At 39.0% G+C, this 20,745-nt stretch overlaps 1 protein-coding gene across 1 annotated transcript in view; it reads left to right on the forward strand.

Annotated features, from left to right (window-relative positions):
• The window catches only part of SMPX (small muscle protein X-linked), a 52,164-nt gene extending 32,935 nt beyond the window's left edge, over nucleotides 1–19,229 (forward strand). The window contains exon 5 of the mRNA XM_079122984.1: nucleotides 18,817–19,229. The gene's annotated coding sequence lies outside the window, so the exon portion shown is untranslated. The remainder of the gene's footprint in view (nucleotides 1–18,816) is intronic.
• Nucleotides 19,230–20,745: the final 1,516 nt, after the last annotated feature.

Genomic DNA, 20,745 nt, shown 5'->3' on the forward strand with positions numbered 1-20,745 from the left:
GAACCAGCATCCAGAATGTGCTTATCCCCTTTGTTGCCCCTGCAATGTGCCCATGCCTTCTTCATTCTGCCCGCTTCTTTCAAGGCCAGGAACTGGTTGGTTTGTAGATGAAATACTTTCTAAAGATTAGCTCTGCATATTTCCCTAGGGAAAGGGAAGAAAGTGCACTGAAAATTAAAATCCATTAATTATCGGTGACTAATATGAGCTCATTGAAGCACTTGCAAGCATCCAGGAAAACCTGTTTCTCACTGCAGCTTGTGCCAGTTGGTGAGGTGATTTCTGACCTGCAGATGTCCTCTTTCTCCTGGAGGAGGCATTGCAGTTCCAGTTTTCAAAACTCGCAGCAGCTCCTGTTTCCAAAGTCCTTGTCTTGAGACAGCAGAATTATAAGCATTTCACTCGAGCATTTTCATTTTGTTTTGGACACTTCAAGGAATTTTTCCTCCTCTTTCCCCAATTTTAATCCAGCAAATGCATCTGGTTTGTAATTTCTGATTTTTTTCTCTAAAGAGAATCAATTTAAGAAATACTTAGAGAATCAAGCTGTCATTCCCCTACTGTTAAGGAAAAGTCAAACAATGAATTTCATACACCATTTCCCTGAACATTTCAGGTGGGTTTGGTAGCCAAAAAGAGGCAGCAGCTCATCTTTATAGTAATCTTTTACAGGGTCCAGAAATAAAATGAGAGCCATGTTTGTTGAAACATCCAGAAGTGCCCTTGGTGTTTTCTCTATGACATCCTGTCCTGACTTATGCTATATTTACATCCAATTTCCAACTACTACCCTTTAGGAGTGTTGTCTCCCTCTTTCCAACATAGCTTAATTTAATAATTAAGCAGTGTCTATTTTGCGATAAGAGTAAACAGATAGGCAGTCACTAATACATACAGGTGCCAGAAAACATGGCAGTCTGGAGACTTTGTGAAATGGCTGTTTAAAGGGGCATCATGAGGTAGGCAATGAGGAAACAGAGGCTTATCTAGAGTTTTATGGGATAAATAAAATCATATCTTTTATATAGGGGCGATGGTAGCAATAGCATTAACAAGTCCTTGTAATTGATTTTAAAAATTCCAAAGTGCTTCCATGAGTTTTATTTTTTGAGCCTACCAACAGTTCTGTGAGATCAGTAGGGCAGGAATTGAATTTATAGTTCATTCTTACATGACTTCCAACTTCACATAGGGTGGAAGATTGTGTCATATACTATCATCTTCCTTCAGAGAAAGCTAATTTTAAGCTTAATTGTGACATCAGCTTATTTAAGTTCACTTGTATTAAATGGGTGCAATCCCTTTTAACCAATACAATAAAATCACTGCACAGTCTGCAATAGTTGCCAAGGAAGGGGATTAGCTACAACCCATTTCATGGGGCCAAAATTGACTAGATAATGGCTCTCCTTGTATCCAGGAAGACTTTGCTTTTCATTGACATAGAAAGATATCCAAGATTAACTTACTGACCTCTATTGATAGATAAATTCCAAAGGAAATGTATTGTCTCAATTTCTACCTTTATTTAGTATTTTTCTGCTGCCTAATTTTATTTTATTTTTTATTTTTTGCCATGCTGAGGATCATTGACCCCAGGGCCTTGTACATGTTAAGCAGGTGCTTTACCACTGAGTTACACCTCCAACCCTCAGTGCTTAATTAAAAGAATCATATTTAAGTGTAATCATCATACACATATAAACACACAACACACACCCACCCACCATATTTACACCAGGATTTGGAAATTGGGCTGAAATGCTACCACATAGTCCTCCCCTCCAAAAAAATGGGTCTGGGAAAATTTCATTTCAAGATGCCGATATCCCTGAAATCATTACTCTACAGGTCAAGTCTTCTATAAAGCTCTCCATCATCACCAACAGCCAAGGAAATGGGTCCTGTACTCCCTGAAGAATCATATACAAAATTTGCTCCTTGTTATCTGTCAGGAGAGAGAGAGAGCCTGGGAGTCATTATGACCCAAATACAATCCAATTATGGAACAATTATAGACCTGCTTTCACAGGCAGGAGCAGGCCACTCCACCAACCCAGCTGATCTCAGAGCCCCTGGCTGCATGGGCTCCCAGTGCATAGGAAGAGGAGTTCATGGCCCACATAAGACAAAACAGCTAATAACGCTCTTGACTAGCACAGGTGGCAAATGCCACTGCATTAGATTCTGGAACCTCCTCACCACCACTACCCTACTTCTACCTCATAGCTGACTCCAGACTTGGTTTCCTTTTCTCAGTAGTATTCTTTCTCACTAGGTGATCAAATTCTGAAATACCAAGAGGTGTAGGCAAGGCTTCACTTCTATAGTTGGGGTCAACCTTCCATTACCTGCTACAATTCTGCAGCATTCACCTTGGTGCAGACTTGGGCCATGGTGTTTGGAGGCCTGCATCATTGCTGACAACTTCACTGAACATGTAGAAGTTAAAAATGCCAAGAAACTTGAGTTAGGTAAAACAGAAAGCTATCTCTATTAAAAACCAAAACAACTCTGAAGTTTGGCAGGCATGTCCAACCTACGGAGATCGTTACAGGTTTACATGCTAGCATCCAATAGTGTAGTTATTCCTACAGGCTGGCAGTGCATGGATGACCTGCCAAATTAAGAAACTTTCTCCCTGAGTTTAGACCTTGAGTAGAGTAGGGACAGGGCAGCACCAAGGACAGCATTCTGTGGACCACTGTGAAGGAAACTTTTTGGATAGGTCTAGAGCAGTGATTCTCACAGTTTTACATGTAATAACATCAGTTGGAGGGATGACTAAAGCTTAGATTGCTGGGTTAAACCTCAAAGGTTTGAGTCAGTTGGTCTGGGATGGTCCCAGAATTTGCATTTGTGACAAGTTGCCAGGCATGCTACTGTTGCTGGTTTGGGAATCATACTTTGAGAACCACTGATGTACAGCCAGCCATCAATCTGAATAGTTTAGATCTGGGCGTTCAAAAATCCTGTAAGTATCCTGTAACTCACTCCACAGTTTTATACCTAGTGTCCAAATGTATAGTGAGACACTTGGTAGGATTTCTTTGTTGAAATTCATATATACTAAATATCAATGAGGCAATAATCACAAATACTTGTCATAGTCCTTCCAAGTATCAGGCACTGTTCAAAGCACCTTACCTCATGAGATTTAAATGGGTTTGTACTTCTAAGAGCTCCAATTTACAGCTGAGAAAATGGAGGCACAGAGCAATTACATGACTTACCCAAAGACTGTTTAAGTAGACAGTGGGGCAGTCAGTAGACAAATCCAGGCTGACTCTTACTCATTACCGCAGGCTGACTCTCTACAGGGCAGACAGGATAGCTGCCTGGGGATGAAATGTGCTTTGTAAATTAGAAGGGACAATCCTAATGTAAATGATGAAGAATTTTGTCAATTGCATTGACTTACCTACTAGTCACTTAACCTCACTGATAGTTATGTTTTAGATGAGTTTCCCCTGAAAGCTCATGTGTGAGACAATGCAAGAATATTTAGAGGTAAAATTATTAGATTATGAGAGCTATAACTTAATCAGTAGATTAAGCCATGTGAAGGATTAATAATTTGAATAGATTAATGGGTGGTAAGTATAGGCAGGTAGGATGTGGCTGGAGGAAGTAGGTCACAGAGGCATGTCTTTGGGGTTTATATTTTGTTCCTGGTGAGCAGAATTCTCTCTGCAACCTGGTTGTCATGAACTGAGCAGCCTTTCTCTGCCATGCCCTTCTGCCATGATGTTCTGCTTCATCTTGGGCTCAGAGCTATGGAGTCAGCTGACCATGAACTGAAACTCTGAAACCATGAGCCAACATGGTCCTTTTCTTGTCAGGTATTATGGTCACAGTGACAAAGAAGCCACCTAAAATACTGATACAACATTAATTTCTGTGACTATTGTGTACTAATACTGTTATAGTCTCAGGACTGGCAAAGAGGGCACACAGACCAAATCTAGCTTATCACTGAGTTTTCCTTTTAAATTTTTAGATCATTTTAGATTCACTTGCAGTTGTAAGAAATAATAGATTCCTATATGTGATGAATGGGAAGAAAGAGCAGAAATCATTTTTCCAATCTCTATGGAAATATTTCTAAGGAAGGCCTTGTCAAGTTTCAAATAAATACTGAGACAAAAAAGCTGGGTTTGATAATCTTCATTCCAGCATGCTTTTATAGATGTCCAGGTAGTTGAAGTAAAACACAAAAAGAGATTCTAAATTTGAACACTTTTCAAGTCCAAGAGCAGACAGGACCAAAGGATCATAGCTACTTGGCTGACTGATAGGCAGCTTTGTAGCTTTTCTCAAATATTATGACACAAGAACTAGCCGGTTTCTAAACAATTGGATTGTCCAGCCTTGAGCTTAGGGTGAGAATTGCTAATTTTTATTCTAATTATCTTAGTCCTAGAGTTAGGCAGCAGCAAAATGCTGAATACAATTAGATCCATTGTTCTTGAGAGTGACTGCATAAGAGAGTTGTGTGGACTTACCTGGGTGCCACCTCTGACCAATTAATTATTTGAAAGAGGGACAGGCCTGGGCATGAGTATGTTTCACAAAACATCTAGAAAATTCTAATGTGCAAGTTGGGCTGAGAAGAGCCGAGTTAGAGGGTGTTTCTCACAGCTTCCCTTGAAAAACCAGAGTGAAATCTTTCTTGCTTGTGAACGTGTTTCTTTGGTTGAATGTCAAGGTGGCTGTGATGAATGTCTCCAAATGTGGAAAACAGCCAAGCATTAGTTGAAAAGTCATGTAGTGTAAATGTGCACTTATGAATAGGGTGACTCACTGGTGCCACAGCCTCTGTTTAGGATAGGACATAGGAAAGAGATTCTGGATTATGCAGACTGCCATATGAATCCAAACAGTAGCCATATTGGTCTTAAAGGGGACTGAAGACACTCCAGTTCCCATGTGTATTCTGTGCCTCCTTAGTGTTGTGATGCATATCTATCCATCATGTTATGTACAGTTATATGTTATATGCTATATGTACATTCTCACAGGTCAGGTGATCAACAATGCCATTTAGCTCAATGCAAAGTTCTCTATATCCCTGTTTCCATATTATATTGATTACTTTGGAGAATCTCTTGGGTTTAACTATGAACTCAGCAACTTTTACCCTAATTCATTTCCCTATAAAACCTGGCCAAGGCTGTTCTTCCCTCAAGATAATCTCAGTCACAGCCTTTGGAGTGATTTATTAAAGGGAAATCCAAGTAAGTCCCTATTTCATTAGAGTTTCTTTCAACAAGTTCAGTCTCTTGGTGTGTAAACACGAGTGGGTTGTGTTTTAGTATAATGCACTAAGAACAAATTGCTGGGTACTGAGCTGTTGTACTATAAGCTTTGGTTCAAGGTCAACCACAAAATTGCTCCCATAAAGCCAAACTCATCAGTTATGAGGTTGCCACTTCTCTAGATTCTGGCTACTCACTTTTTCTGTTCATTTTAGAAATGCCCAATGCAAACACCTTGCAGCTCGGATTCAGTTTTTGACCTGTCAAATGAAATACTAACTTTTCATGATTCCTATCAATAACACCTATTCATTGGCATAAAAAATGTTAAGGGATGAATTTAGCCTAAGGAAGCTGTATTAGTTATCTGTTGCTGTGTAACAAATTACCCCAAACTTAGCAACTTGAACAATAAATACTATCTCACAGTTTCTGTGGTTCATAAGTGGGTTAGGTGTGTGCTTCTAGCCCACAGTCTCACATGAACTGGCAGTCAAAATGTCAGTTGGGACTGCAGTCATTTAATGCCTTGAATAAGACTGGATAGTCTATTTCCAGGATGGCCCACTCTCATTGCTACCTATCTGGTGTCCATTGGTCTGCTTGAGTGCTCTCACAACATGGCAGCTGACTTCTCACAGAGTGAGCAATCCAAGAATTGTCAAGCAAAGTCTTTTATCATCTAGCCTTGGAAGACATACTGCATCATTCTGGTAATACTCTATTGATTACACAAGTTGGTCCTATTAACATCTTGGGGGCTACCTCTCTTATTTCTTTAACAGCTGAGAAACTTGAGGTCCAGAGATGTAAGGTTTGCACAAAGTCACATAACCACAACATTTTAGTTGTTTGCTTTTCTTTCACCTTTATGGATCCTCAACAACCACAACTTCTTAAATGTATTTAAAATGTCAAATGATATTTATTTTGGGGAGATTAGAAAGATTATTTACAAACATAAAGTCAGTTTCCTGGATGCTGCTCTCTCACAAACCAGATGACAAATAAGCAAAGTGCATTCCCCAATTACTTGGGAAAGTGTTTCCTTTGCTTACCCGAGTTACTAGGGAGGAGATGCTCCAGGGGGAAGCAGATCCAGAAATGAACTAAAAACCCAGCATTTGAGGGATACATTTTCACTTTTGCTTCCTCTCTTTAGCTTGTTACCATATGCAGTGGTTTCCCTGCTCTCTCTTTTGACTTCTGAGGACAAAAACCAGAACACCAAGAAAACAAGCAAGGGATATCACCAAAATCAAACCATTGGAAAGGAAGTCTCTCCTCAGGGGTTAGAATTTCCTAAATGAAAGAGCATTATACAGCACCAGGAACTCCCTAGAAGAAGCACAAAAATTTTTTCATAAAAACTTGTTTCTGAACACACACACCCATACCTACATAAACACAGTTTTTTAAGCACAAAACTTAAAACTGTGATAAATATTATCAGTTCTTTCCTTTTCAGGATCCTCTTTGAAACAGTCATCTTTTAAGAAAGGACACAACAAGAAACCTCTTGTATATTCTTTATCCTTTTTCAATCTGTTCAAAACTGACAAGGCCTGTCATCTCTGATCAACTTAACTAGTCAGGAGACATGACAACTTTCTCCCTGCCTGACCTATTTTGTATAATGGGGCCAGTTCCTTTGCCCTCTGACAAGCTACCCTCTCTCCTGACTTCCATTTATAGTAGGGCTTTATTAATGGTTAAATTGTTAGGAAGGGATCTGTCTCCCTCACAAGGCTTATTTCCCCTGTTCAATAAATTAAGCCATGGGATCCAAGAGACTGTTCATTTCTACTTTATTTAAGGTCAAATTCTTCCCAGCCCACAAAATACTTTGAAGTGACAGGAAAGAGCTCAGTCTGAGTTCCCACTGCATGCTATAAGAATTTGATCACTTGCCAGTTATCTTGTATTTACTGCTCCAAAAAATGCTTCTCAGGCCTCTGGAAATTTTCCTTAGCCCTCCATAGAAATTTCAGATCTGGAACTGAAATGCTTCGTTGAGAAACACTGGAGCCTTTACCACTAGGTAAGGGCCTCCTTTCTCAATTCTCAAGCACGAGCCTTTGGACAAGTGCTGAATTTCCAATGTTTGCTGACCTTAAATGAAGATTTGCAAACACTAATTATTCACAAATGCTTATTGCTGTCACACAGGTGATCACACTAAGTAATTGGAACATTAATGTCCTACAGCTCCCAAAGTGACTTGTGCATTTCACCCTTCAAAGCCTTTTCTCACTTGTTTTTTAAATCCACCTCCCAACTAAAACCTCCTGAAAAGTGATAATATCACTGCTCTGCTGCACATTCTTCAGTGGTTTCCCCATTGCCCTTAGGATTACATTAAATGATTCAGAGTAACCAGAATTTTTTCATCTTGCATTTTTCCTACCCAGGACATAACTTGCTCCAACCCTAGTGAACTTCTCTGTTTATGGAGGTGCCACATTGACTCTAGGTATTTGTACATGCTCAGTGCTTTAGTCAGCATTTTAGATGCTATGACCAAAATACCCCAAAAGAACAATTTTAGAGAAGGAAAAGTTTGTTTGGGAGCTCACAGTTTCAGAGGTCTCAAACCATGGCTGACTTCATTCCTCAGGGCCTGGGATGAGGCAGAACATCATGGCAGAAGAGTGTGGTTGAGGAAAGCAGCTGGGAACATGTCACCAGGAAGCAGAAAGAGCTCTGTCCATCGAAGACAAATTATAAACCTCAAAGGCACAATCCCCCAAGGATCCACCTCCTCCAGCCACACCCTATCTGCCTACAGTTACCATCCAGTTAATCTCTATCAGGGGATTAATGCACTGATTAGCTTAAGGCTCTCATAACCCAATCATTTCACTTCTAAGCTTCTTTGCATTATCTCACACATGAGCTTTGGGGGACACCTCATATCTCAACCATACCACTCAGAATATCCTTTTGCAGTATTTCTCACCTCCCTTACCAATTATCTGGCTAACTCTTACCCATGAGTCAGGTCTCAGTTTAAATAAATGCTGTTTCTGAAAAGTCTTTGCATAGCCCCTTAAGCTGAACAAAGCATTCATAGTTTTCTGTGTTTGTCCCATCATGGTAGCACCCATCACAATGGAGGAGTGGATTGCCATCAGTTATGTTGTCAGACTTTCCTTCTAGATATTAAGTTCCATGAAGAAGAGTAACTTGTTTGACTTGACCACCATATATGTATAGTGCCCAATATATTTCCTGGCTTACAGTTCAACCGAGTTAGACAGGAATTCTGGTTTCCACCTTTAGGATCATTTAGCACATGTAAGTACAGAGCCACATCCAAAAAGAAATGTAAATGTACAAACATGACCTCAAAAAGGATGCAAGTATTTAAGAAAAATTGACATGGTAAAACTACCTTAAATTTTCTCATTATCAGTCCAAGTTTCCTTCATCCTAGAGACTTTTTACCTCAACTCAAATCTCACTTCTTTCTTTCTGAGAATTCCAGTTTTCCACTGAGCCCCAAGCCTTTCTTTACCCCTGTAATGTAGACTCAGTTCACTTCTTTCAATTTTCCTCTACCTATTTAATCTCCCTCCACCTTAATTACCATGAAGAGCTTGAAGCTAAGATAACATAGACTGAAAATATTTCTTGGAAGACAGAGGAGGAGAAAGGAATGTGTTGATTTATAAGCTTTCTGTGGTCTTTGTCTCAGAATGATAGCAAAAGTGCACATTGACTATGTGGGAGGTACTCTGCTAAATGTGTGAATACGTTATCCTCACAGCCATCCTATGAGTTTGACACTATTATTTTTATATCCATCAGCAAAACAGTGGGGTTTATGTGGTTAAACAACTTGCACATGGTGCAAGGTGGCACAGGTAGAAAGCAAGAGAACTGGGATGTGAAGGCTGCTTCTGCAGTGGAAACATCTCCACAGTGGGCATGCAAGAAACCACAGCTGAATGTAGAGTCTGGATCCCACCTGGGAAGCAGTTCAGAGACTGGCAAGGCAAAGGGTGTTAAAGCTGTTTCTGGATGAATTGATTGTGAGCACATGTCAAAGCTTTATTTTAGAGTTGTTTCAAGTGGCTTCAAAAATCCAGTTCAAAAACATGGACTAGGGTTGGTGCTGTAGCTCAGTGGTAGAGCACTTGCCTAGCATGTGTGAGGTACTGAGTTCAATCCTTAACACCACATAAAAATAAATAAATAAAACAAATTTTAAAAAACGTGGAATAGGAAAAAATGTGGTCAGATAACATTGTGAAACCAGGTACAAGTGATCATTAAACTCTGTTACAAGGCAGGTAAATCGAATATCCCAGAAGAATCTCTTAATCTCATTAAAGTTGATCAGAAAATCACTCATGTTTTATCAGCAATGCTTCCCAGAAGTAATCACCTATTTCACCAGAACACAAAGCTGTGTACTAGCTCAGGTTTGGGAGTATTTTCTTTCACCAGAAACAGCTCTGTCTCTAGACCAGTGTTTCTCCAAATCAGTATTTTGACATTTGGCCACATAAGTCTTTGTTGTGGGTGCTGTTCTGGGCCATGTAGGATGGCCCAACCTCCTCCTGCTGGTTGTAATAATAAAAAATGCCTAAACATATTGACAATTGTACACTGAGGGGTGGGCAACCCCCTCCCCATTGAGAATCATCACTTTCAACCCTTTATTTTCCAAATATGGTCCATGGATCAGTAGTGCTCCCTGGGAGGCTGGACATGCACCCCAGACCTTTTGAGTCAGGATCTGTAGTTTAACAGGATCCCCAGGTCACATGAACATTGAAGTCTGAGAAGCCCTTCTAGACCTGTGGTTCTCAACCTTGGTTACACATCAGAGCACCTGGGAAACTTTAAAAATTATTGATTGCACCTCCAGGGTCTAATATAACCCGTCTGGGGCAACCTGGGCTTTAGGATTGAAAGCAATAAAAAGCACTGCCCAGGTGTTTCTGTTCTGGGTTTAAAATGGAAGAAAATCCCCCCACAACTTTTGGAGTGATTTATTAAAAAAAAAAAAAAAAAAAAGACTGTAAACAAGATCGCAAATATCCACTGCTTCTTTCCTTTCCATAAATATCCTTTCATGACTTCTTAACTCTCTTAATATTATGTCATTAATCCTTTGGTCATTGTCTTCAAAAGATGGGATTTGGCTATAACTAGCTTTAAAAATAATGGTTGAATGATTGGGGGTGGGACGAAAGCATTAAGCTTCCATGATAGACTTTTAAATAAGAGCCATTGAAATCATCCCTACAAACGTTGATCATTTTTAAGAAGTCTATACTTGGGAAAAAAATTAAATGGCAAAACCTATTAAGAAAATTGTTTTGCATAAAATGTGTAATTATATAAAGAGCCCATGCAAATTAGGAAGCAAAACACTAACACCTTAATAAATAAATAGTTAAAGAAAATGAACTTGCAATTCACAAAAGTGGATGTATAATTAGCAGAGAAGCATGAGAAAATGTGCAGCCTCATTAGAAATCAAAGGGATGCTCAAGAAAACAAAGTTACCAATTTTCCTTTTAGAAAATTCCAAAGATGAATGGGAAAATGATCATGAGACACACACACTCTCATTCTCTCCTTGGGTATTGAGAGTCTCCTGCATAGTAGGCACTATACCAGCCTATTTGATCAGGATGGGGGCGGTAATAAATGAAGAAAGTGCCACACCTTGTGAATTTTTATCTCTTCCAACCCAGGTATGCCTTGATGGAAATCCTTTCTAAAGAAAATGTTCATGCAAAAAAATTTATTTGTTTATTTAAGATTGAAAAACTTATTTAAAAACTATGTGTTCAATAATAGAATTTCAATTAAGCAAATTCTTATGCAGTCACTCGATGAAATACTACAGACACTGTGGCATGATGAATGATACATAAAAATTAAAAACACTGTAAACTGGAAAAATGTAGTGATGGAGTAAATTTTGAAAATAAAAAATGGCATTGTCCTTACTCTTAATACACACAATATACTTTTATATATCTAAAGTTCTGAAGAGCCCTAAAGTTAAGAAATTGATTTATCTTTGCTTAACTCAGTATTTTTTAAAAATGTTTTAAATTAATGCATTATAATTATACATAATACTGGGGTTCATTTTGACATAATCATGCATGGATGGAATATAATTTGCTCCACTTCAGTCCCCAGTACCTTCCTTTCCCCCTCCTTTCCTCCCTCCTCATTTTCCCCTACCTCTACTCTACTGGCCCATCTTCTATTCATTTATTGTTTATTTAATGGGTGCTGTGCAGACACACACACACATAAAACTCACTGTGGTATATTCATATATGTATATAGCATAATTCAATCGATTCTAACATATCTGACCATGGAAGATTTTTTTTCTCCCTCTCTTTTGAAAGTGAAACTTGTTTGATCACCCATTGGAACTAGTATTTCTCTAACAAATGAACACAACTTTGGGAATATGCTGGCATGTATGATATTAATAGATATGTAAAGATAAAAGCCATATATGGGTATATACAAGTTCTCCTTAGTTTATGATGGGATCATGTCCATTATAATTTGAAAACACCCGAAGTTGAAAATGCATTTACTACACCTAACCCACCACACATCACTGACTAACTGGGAGCCCCTGATTGCTCCACTGCTCAGCATGATAGAAGAGGAACATATCATGTATTGATAGCCCAGGAAAAGATCAAAACCCAACATTCAAGGTACATTTTCTACTGATTTTGTACCATCATAAAATCAAAACACAAAAATTGAATCAGATGCCTTTTTCCCCTGTCTGGACTTGATGAGGAAATGCCATATTCCCTCTTTCTCTTCCCACAATAATGGTTTACCCTATGTTTACCTCTACTAACTCCTAATAAACTCTTAAGGAAACACCTTTAAAAATCATAAGTTGAACCATCTTAATTTGGGGACAAGCTGTAAATAGTAAAAAAAAATTTCAATGAGGAGCTGGGGCTGTAGCTCAGTGGTAAAACACAAACTTAGTGTATGTGAGGTTCTGAGTTCAATTCCCAGTATCAAAACCACAACAACAGTAGCAACAACAAAAAACAAACAAAACCCCCAAAGTCTTCATGCTGTTCATGTCAGATTTGGGCATTATATCTGGCAAAAAATCATATATATATATGTGTATATATATATATATATAGTCTATATGTAGACATACATATATATGCAGATAGGTAGATAAATTTGTGTGTGTATATATTATTATTATTATTATTATTGTTCCAGAGATGGAACCTAGGAGTGCTTAGCCACTGAGCCACATCCCCAACCCTTTTTATATTTTATTTTGAGACAGGGTCTCGCTAAGTTGCTCTGGACCTCAGTATCTAGAAAGTATTTTTAAAATGCCCCTAAGGAAAAAAAAAAAAACATTTAAAATTAAATCTTGGTATTCATTAGGACAGAACAAATACACATATTTAAATCAATTTTTTGATATACTACCAATACATTTCTTTGTGTCAGTTATTCCCACAGGTGCCTCTAATATGCTGTCAGTATGTATAGATTGCTTATGCCCATTTTACACAAATCTTGAAAATAATTTTGTGTAAGGGAAAGAGCTCCAGACTGGCTTTTCTTCCTGAATCAGCCATTCACTGGATTTTGGATAGTTTGAGAGACTCAAACTATCTGGATTCAAATTTCTTAATTTCTAAAATGAGAAGCAGTACTAAAACTCTAGTTCCATTCATATTTGAAAATAGTTTCACTATTTTCAAAGATCAAACTTTATGGTTATATCTTTGCTTGATGGTACATCAAGGGGTATACTTTTTAATACTGAGAATTTGAAGCAATCATCATGATCATTGTTACTATGAAAACAAAGTCAATCTATATGACAATGTGGTTTCCAGGAATATGTTACTGGAAGAATGCAGGGAGGCCCATATTTGTTTTCAGGTGTTCTGTTAACTATGTCAAGAAATCAGTTTCCATTTGTTTGTTCCAGAACCCATGGTGGCCACAGATCATTGCTAGACATTGTAGGAGGATCTGGGTATTTCTGATGTAACTGCCATTGTCTCTAGGATTCAAATGCTAAGGCATACACGACATAGAAGACTGTTCCTGTATTTGAGAAGTCAGAAGCTCTTGGTAAGGATAGCCATCTCTTCAACTTATCACTTCATCTACCTCTAGATGTTGTTGACCTCTGCTTTGCTCAGGAAATATGGAGTCAGTATTTCCATAATGAAGTCAGTGGCCCCTTTGAAAACAGGGAGGAAAATGTTCTGATGAATGGAGACAAATTTCCACACTCTAGCCACCAGTGGTAACTGGTCTTAGACAATGTCCCTTTCTTCATCAAGATCTCACCAAGCCAATTAAGTTTTGTGTCTCAGCTTCCTGTGGCTCCTAACTGTGATAATATAACACATTATCAATAGAATAAAATTTAAAAGTTCCTTTTGAATTTCTTTTAATGGATATGAAATTTGCCTTTTCCTTAATGTCACTCAAATTCTCCATGTCCTGGCACACAGTGCTACTTTACTCTGGATTTCAGGTATAGAATTTTACCAGAACAAATGTCCTGTTCTTCATGCCTCCTTCATCTTACCTGTTTTTAAATAGTCATTGGTAGAAACAATTCAATTATCACTGTTGCCACCAAAGGCTTCATGATGTGCCAGAGTCAATTTCGGTGGATATTTCATAGTTTAGGAAAATTTTTTCTAATATTTTGCTTAGAAATTTGTTTCATTCATTTTATGAGTGGCTGTTTGGGATAAAAGAAAGAGTTCTGGGTTTGGAGTTAAGTGCAACTCCAAGCTGTACGTGTCCCGTCTCTCCGATTGTGGGTGTGTGATGTCCCCTGTGCACCTTAGTTGTAGCTTGCAACACCTTCCTCATGGTGCAGTTGTGATGATCACATAGGACAATGTGTGTGAACGTGCTTTGTAACCTCTAGAGGGCTCCACAAATGCCAGGTTTTTGTCTTATTTCTGATGCCCTCTGTTGAACTTCAAAGTTTTGCTGATTTTCTCTGGGCGTGTGGTGGGCCACTGCAAATGAAAAGAGTGTGTGAAGCACTGCCTGTCACCCAACTACTTTTGAGTATCACTGTGTTTATGGCTCTGTGATTTAGCACCCACATAGGAGGAAGTAATTGTTGCACCGCCCCCGAGTATCTGGTTAAAAGACCAAATGCAGACAAGTGTTGAGTAGACTCCATTTCCCACATGATATATGTAGGGCCACAGTGACTATGAGTAACACAGCTATAAATGGGTCATGACAAGGCATAAACATCACATGCTCCTCAGGCTGGACTTAGTGTGACACAAGGGGGAAATTTAGCCTATCATTCCAGCACCGGCCAAAGTGTCCCTTGCCCAGAAGTAAACTAGAGGTTGGGCTTCCATTTTTAAAAAAGCTGGGTGCAAAATATTTGGGGTAGTTGGTGAGTGACTTTTCAGCAGGGTACTTCACTTTCCCCATCCTTCTACAAATGCCCACTACAGAAGGACGGGGCATAGGAGAATAACTGACAGTTGTTGTCTAGGCAGCAAAGCAGTGTGGCCCTGGAGACTGCCCAACACACTTGCATTCCAACACCCCAACAAACAAGTGTGCTTTACAGCATGGGCAATTTTAGCTCTGGATCCCTTCCCATTGATTCCCATTTCTAAATTTGAGCCCTGATGCAGAGTAGGGAGTTCAGGTCTCGGGATTCCTGAATTTCTGTATTCTAGTATCTTCCAGGCATTCCAAGCACATGCCAACTCCCATGAGGTCAGGGTTGGAGATTCTGGTCCCCTGTGGCTTTGTACTCTAGGTAGGACTATATCAGACCTCATCCATCAGCAGAGTCCTATGTTCAGGATGGGATCTCTCAAATTCTACTGATACCAGGAGAGGAAAAGGGATCTGGGGGCACAGTGTGATTTGTAGGACAACTGCAACATTTTCTCTCTTTGATCTTTTGCCTCCTGCCTGGCTCCTTCTACAAGGAAGAATCATGTTCACTTTATAGATCAAGTGAGGTATAACCATGTAAATCCATGGTGGAGTGTCCAGAACATAGTAGGTGTTGAAAACTGGTGCCGTCACCATCAGCAATTTTTCCAGCCCTACAAGAAGCACAGAACAGCACTGGCCCAGAGTTCCCATTTTTAATCAGAGTTTTACAGGTGTCCTTGGCCATTGGGCACTGTGGGTGAAGGGGAAGAGCCCATATCCCCTGCAGCTAAAGTTGCATAAATTATATTTCTCAGTATAGCCACAATTTTACTTACCTTAGTTCAGAGTACATATTGAATCTGTCATATAAATGGCACCAATCTCTGGGTTGCAGATAGTGCTTCATGGTCTGAATATTTCTTGGAGAGAAATCACACCTCATAGAACATGCTTTAGTGACAATTTGCTATGGATCATCACCCCTTTTATGCTGGTCAGAGAAGCCCAAGGAATGTCTCGGCTTCAAGGGCAGCTTGTCATGGGCCTCTCACTTAGCCAGAGAGACTGGGCCATATGTCACCCAGCACAGTGACCACAGCAGTAAAGTGAATAGAGCATACCCTGACCATGTTGGGACTGTGGCTAGGGTCTAGAGCAAAACTGACATCGAAGTGGGGACCCAGAACATTAAATCAGCATTCCTGGTTTACTGCCATCTACAACTTCTTGTTCATTCCTGCTGCATCACATTAAAGAATATGGGTTTGGCTGTAACTACAATTTCAGTATTTTTACTGTTCTCATTTCTCCAGTGGCCCAACTCATCAGTTCCCCCAGTCTCTGCTATATGTCAGGTACCATGATAGGCAATGGGATGTAAAAATAAATAGGACATGTTCATACCCTTCAGAAGGTCACAGCCTAGTGGCAGGAGAGCTATAGCAGAAACCATAGGAGTGAGATGATCCATATAAGCAAAGACTACAATTCAGTATGTTACCTGGAGAGCCATGAGGAGGCAGAATTTCACTCAAAAGTTCTAAGAGAGGGAGACCTGATGGCTCTTGTTGTGTTACAGAAGCAGTGAGTATGTGGTTCAGTGAACTCTGAGTACAGGTGAATGAGAGAAAATGGTCAGAGATGGGGCTGGCATGGTGTACCAGGATGCGGCGCTGAAATTTCTGGTCAATGATACACATCTTACCTGGAAACTCTGGACTGTGGAGATGATGGTATTTTACTTCCTCTTGGTGACTAGCATACACCAAAAATTGATAATTAAAAAAGGAAACAACCTAAATATCTACCAACAGATGAAAATGTGATGTAAATTACAATGGAATACTATTCAGTTTTTGAAAAGAATTAAATTCTGCACTGTGTGACAACACGGATGAACTGGAGGACATTAGTCAAAGTCACAAAAGGAGAAACACTGTGTGATTCCACTTATATGAGGTAGCTAAAATAGTCAAACTCATAGAATCAAAGGGTGGAATGGTGGTTGCAGGGGCAGAAGGGAAGAGGAAACAGGAAGTTAAAATTCAATAGGTATAAGGTTTCAATCAAACAAGATGAATAAACTCTAGATATCTGCTGTATGACACTGTACCTAAAGTCAATGATACTTTATTTTACACTTAAAAATCTGTTAGGAGTATGATCTCATGTTGTGTTCTTACCACAATAAAATAAAATATAAGCAAATGAAATGCTAGAGAAATACAAGGGACTATGCTGACTGCTGTTGACAGCATTTTTGGTTTTGCAACTATTAATATCCCTCTACCTTTTCTTCTGGTTCCCAGACCATCCAAACCTCCTCTGTTAATGAACTGAAAAGAACCTCAGAGTCAGGACAAATTCCGGTTTTTCCATTTGCCAGCTATGACACTTTGAGGTAGTCACTTAGCTTTTGGAACCTTTATGTATTTCATCTTAACAATGAATACAACACATCCTGCATCACAGCAATGCTGCAAATGTTCAATGACCCAAGAGGCTTTGTGATCTATAAAGATATATACAGGAAAGCAAAGCTTTCTAAAAGATGTCCGCAGTAGACTTCTCTTCAGGACTCATTGGTCAGACCTGGGACCCATGGCTCCCACTAGCTGTAAGAGAGACTAAGAAATAAAGTATTTGTCTCACCAGCCTTTGAAGTAGAGAAAACTGGGGTTTGTGGAGAGTACCAAGCCATAGTTTCTACCTCAGCAGGGGGAGGACCCTTGTTGGTGGAGTTTTTATTCCTTCCAGCTATTGGTAATGAAAACATTTGAGTATTCTACTTAGGAAAGATTTAGCCCATTCATATAAGTAAAGCACACAAAGAAAGCCACCAAAGATTAACAGAACACTGATGTATCAGTAATGTTCAAGAACCCCTGCATTACAAGAACTTTGCAAAGAAATGGTACATGTCAATTAGCTATTGCTGCTTAACAAACTATCCCAAATCCAATGCTCAAAAAATCAGTTTTTTTAAAAATTCTAGCTAATTTGTTTTGGGCTCAGCTAATCTTGACCAGAATTATTTATGAGTCCTCAGGTCAGCTGGGGGCTCTCTACTAGATGGGGTCTGTACAACTGGGGTGTCTCGGATCCATTTGTTTCTCACCCTTCTCTTGGCATCAGAGGCTAGCCTGGGCATACCCTTGTTATAGCAATGACAGAGGTACAAGAGAACAAGCAAAAGCATGTGAAATTTCTTGACATGAAGGCCTAGAATGGCACATCATCGCTTCTGCTTCATTTTGTTGACCAAAGCCAGTCACATGGCCAAACACAAGCATGAGATATCCCACCAACAATGGTAAGAAAATATAGTTACACGGAGGCAGGAATGGATAGAGAGGGGGTGACAGAATGGAGCCATGAATGCAAATTTATCTCAGGCACCAAAGGTCTTGGAATTTATGGCCATAAGATTAGTGTTACACTCTAAATTTTCACAAGGAAGCCATTCTAATTTAGTTTGCAATTATTTAAATCACTGGAGCTGAAGTTGATGGTCACACTTTCTACCCATAGTTCGTTTTACATTCGTGGAATTGAGATCAAGTTTCCAAGTGAAAACGGGGTCTTCTGTCCCATATGGCTTGTACCAATCAGATTGATTTATAACCTGTCCCTAAAAATATCTTATGGAAACTCATGACAAATGTAGAGGACATTGTGTAAAGTTAACTAAGCCAGAAACAGACAAATACTGTATGATCTCACTAATGTGTGAAATCTGAAGAAGTTGAACTCCCAGAAGTAGAGAATAGAATGGTAGTTGCTGGGGACTGGGTAAATGGGGAGATGCTGATTAGAGGGTACAAAGTTTCAGATATAGGAGAAGTAGATTCTAGAGATCTAGTGTATAGCATGATGACAATAATAATGGTAATAATAATGTTTTATATACTTGAAAATCGCTGGGAGTATATCTTAAATGTTCTCATAAGAAGGTAGTATGTAAAGTGATAGATATGCTAATTATCTTGGTTTATTTCATGTGCATGCATATGCATATATCAAAGCACCATGTTGTATACCATAAATATATACAGTTTTATTTGTTAGCCAGACCTTAAAATAAACCTGGAGAGAGAAAACTAGTGTTTTTTTTCTTTTGCAGGCATGATGTGAAGAATTAAAGACGAAGAGAGTGGATTCAAATGAATATAGCTCAATAAAAATTTTTCTATATTTGTATGAAGATTATGAACCTCCTGAATGCCTGAGACTCTAGCAGAAATGGCCTGTTTGTACATTTATATCTCTTCCTTCTAGTTGGCTGCATTTCTCTTTAATTTATCTTCATTTATGGCAACTTGCAGAGTAAATCAGCCCATAAATTCACCACCTGAAGGGTGCGGTTTTAAGGAGGAATATGATTTTATGGAGCAGGATATGGCAATGTGTGTAACAGTGATTTTGATGGAAAGGTCTCTAAGCTACTTCCCACAGTCTCTTGGTCAATATTTGGAATGCATTTTAGTTCTTCACCTTTTAAATGATGTCAATAAACTTTTTATGAGTTCAAATAAATATTGGAGTAAATGTAAAATTTGAATCTAGACCAAATTAATTTTCATATCTTCAGACAACCATATATTCGCTAAAATGAAGAGAAAGAAGATGTAAGAGTGAGCCAAACCCTCTATTGCCTAAGTGGGGGCTTCTTGTTCTGAATTATTAGGTACTATGAGTAACACTATGGCTGGGTGATCATTGCACATGAAATTAAATATTTCCTGAGGGAATAGATATCACTGACATTCCTCCTCCAAAGATGACATTTGTGGAAAATGCATTTTACTTCCATAGATGCTCAGAAACTCCCCTCACCCAAATGGAATAGAGTTCATTGTAAGGCACGATAAAATTGAGAGATCAGAAAAAAAGAAAGGGGCAGATCATATGTTAGCTTTGCAAAGGAACATGAAACATGTCTCCTGCAGCTAAGATGAGGAGTCTCTGTGTAGATTTAATCAATGTCAACACTATCACAAACTAAAAAGAATCATGCAAGCAACATCACAACACGAAGACATGAGGGACTGGACTATCAAAGGCTATGCTGTTCGAAACACAAAGCATGTCACCTACCTGGTATGCACAGACCTCAACACCATTTCTGGGGCTAAATGTCTTTTATCCTTGCCTCAGAGCCAGCGATTGTAAAAAAAATTTGATGTACTTCTAAAAAGCCCAAGTGGGAGTGAATCTGCTTTTCTGTTTTATAGAGACTGGTCTCCAAAAGTAAGACTATCATTGCCCACACCTGTGATTGGCTGCAGATTTGTGATGCCTGATGGGTTTATGTTTTCCTGAAGGGTTGCTCATCCGGTTTTAGGTTCCAGGTGTCTTGCCAGGATGTGGTTTATCCTGGTGATCTACATCTAATATACTCCTATAGGGTGGGGAGTATCAATCAGAACTGCCCACCTATCATCTGTCAGCAGAGCAGGTGAACAAGTTCTAAATAATATGATGCTGGATTGCCTCTGGCTGTCTCACTCCTTCCTTTTAGGCATGGTTGGGTAGGGTTACAAAATTTACCTCAGTCTCCACTTCATTTAAATATAAATCATCCAAACTCAGTTTCAAAATTAAGTTCTGGTTCAATGTTATAAAAACTTTCTTCATAATTTAATAAGTCTCCCAAGACACATTTGCAGCATAATACAGACCAAAACCATGAGACAAATTCAATGAATTTTTGAGAGTTTTAAATGTAATATGTATTTTATTTTGTTAAGGTTCAAATAAGTGGCATTTAGGAAGTTCTATATTCTATCATTCATTGAAGAGTACCTATAGTATACTATAGGAAAAGTTAGAGCTTTGGCTCTCTATGAGGCTATAATATTTTAAGATCTTGCATTTCATGGTAAGTGGCATTTTAATAACCCATAAATCATGGACTGGGGATGTGACTTTATGGCACAATGCTTTCCTAGCATGCATGAGGGCTTGGGTCTCATCCCCAGCACCACAAAACAGGAACAAGAATACCCATGCATCAGCCAGGTGGTACACCCATAGTCCCAGATACTCAGGA

Source organism: Sciurus vulgaris, assembly GCF_902686455.1.
Source record: "Sciurus vulgaris genome assembly, chromosome: X".
NCBI classification, from domain to species: domain Eukaryota; kingdom Metazoa; phylum Chordata; class Mammalia; order Rodentia; family Sciuridae; genus Sciurus; species Sciurus vulgaris.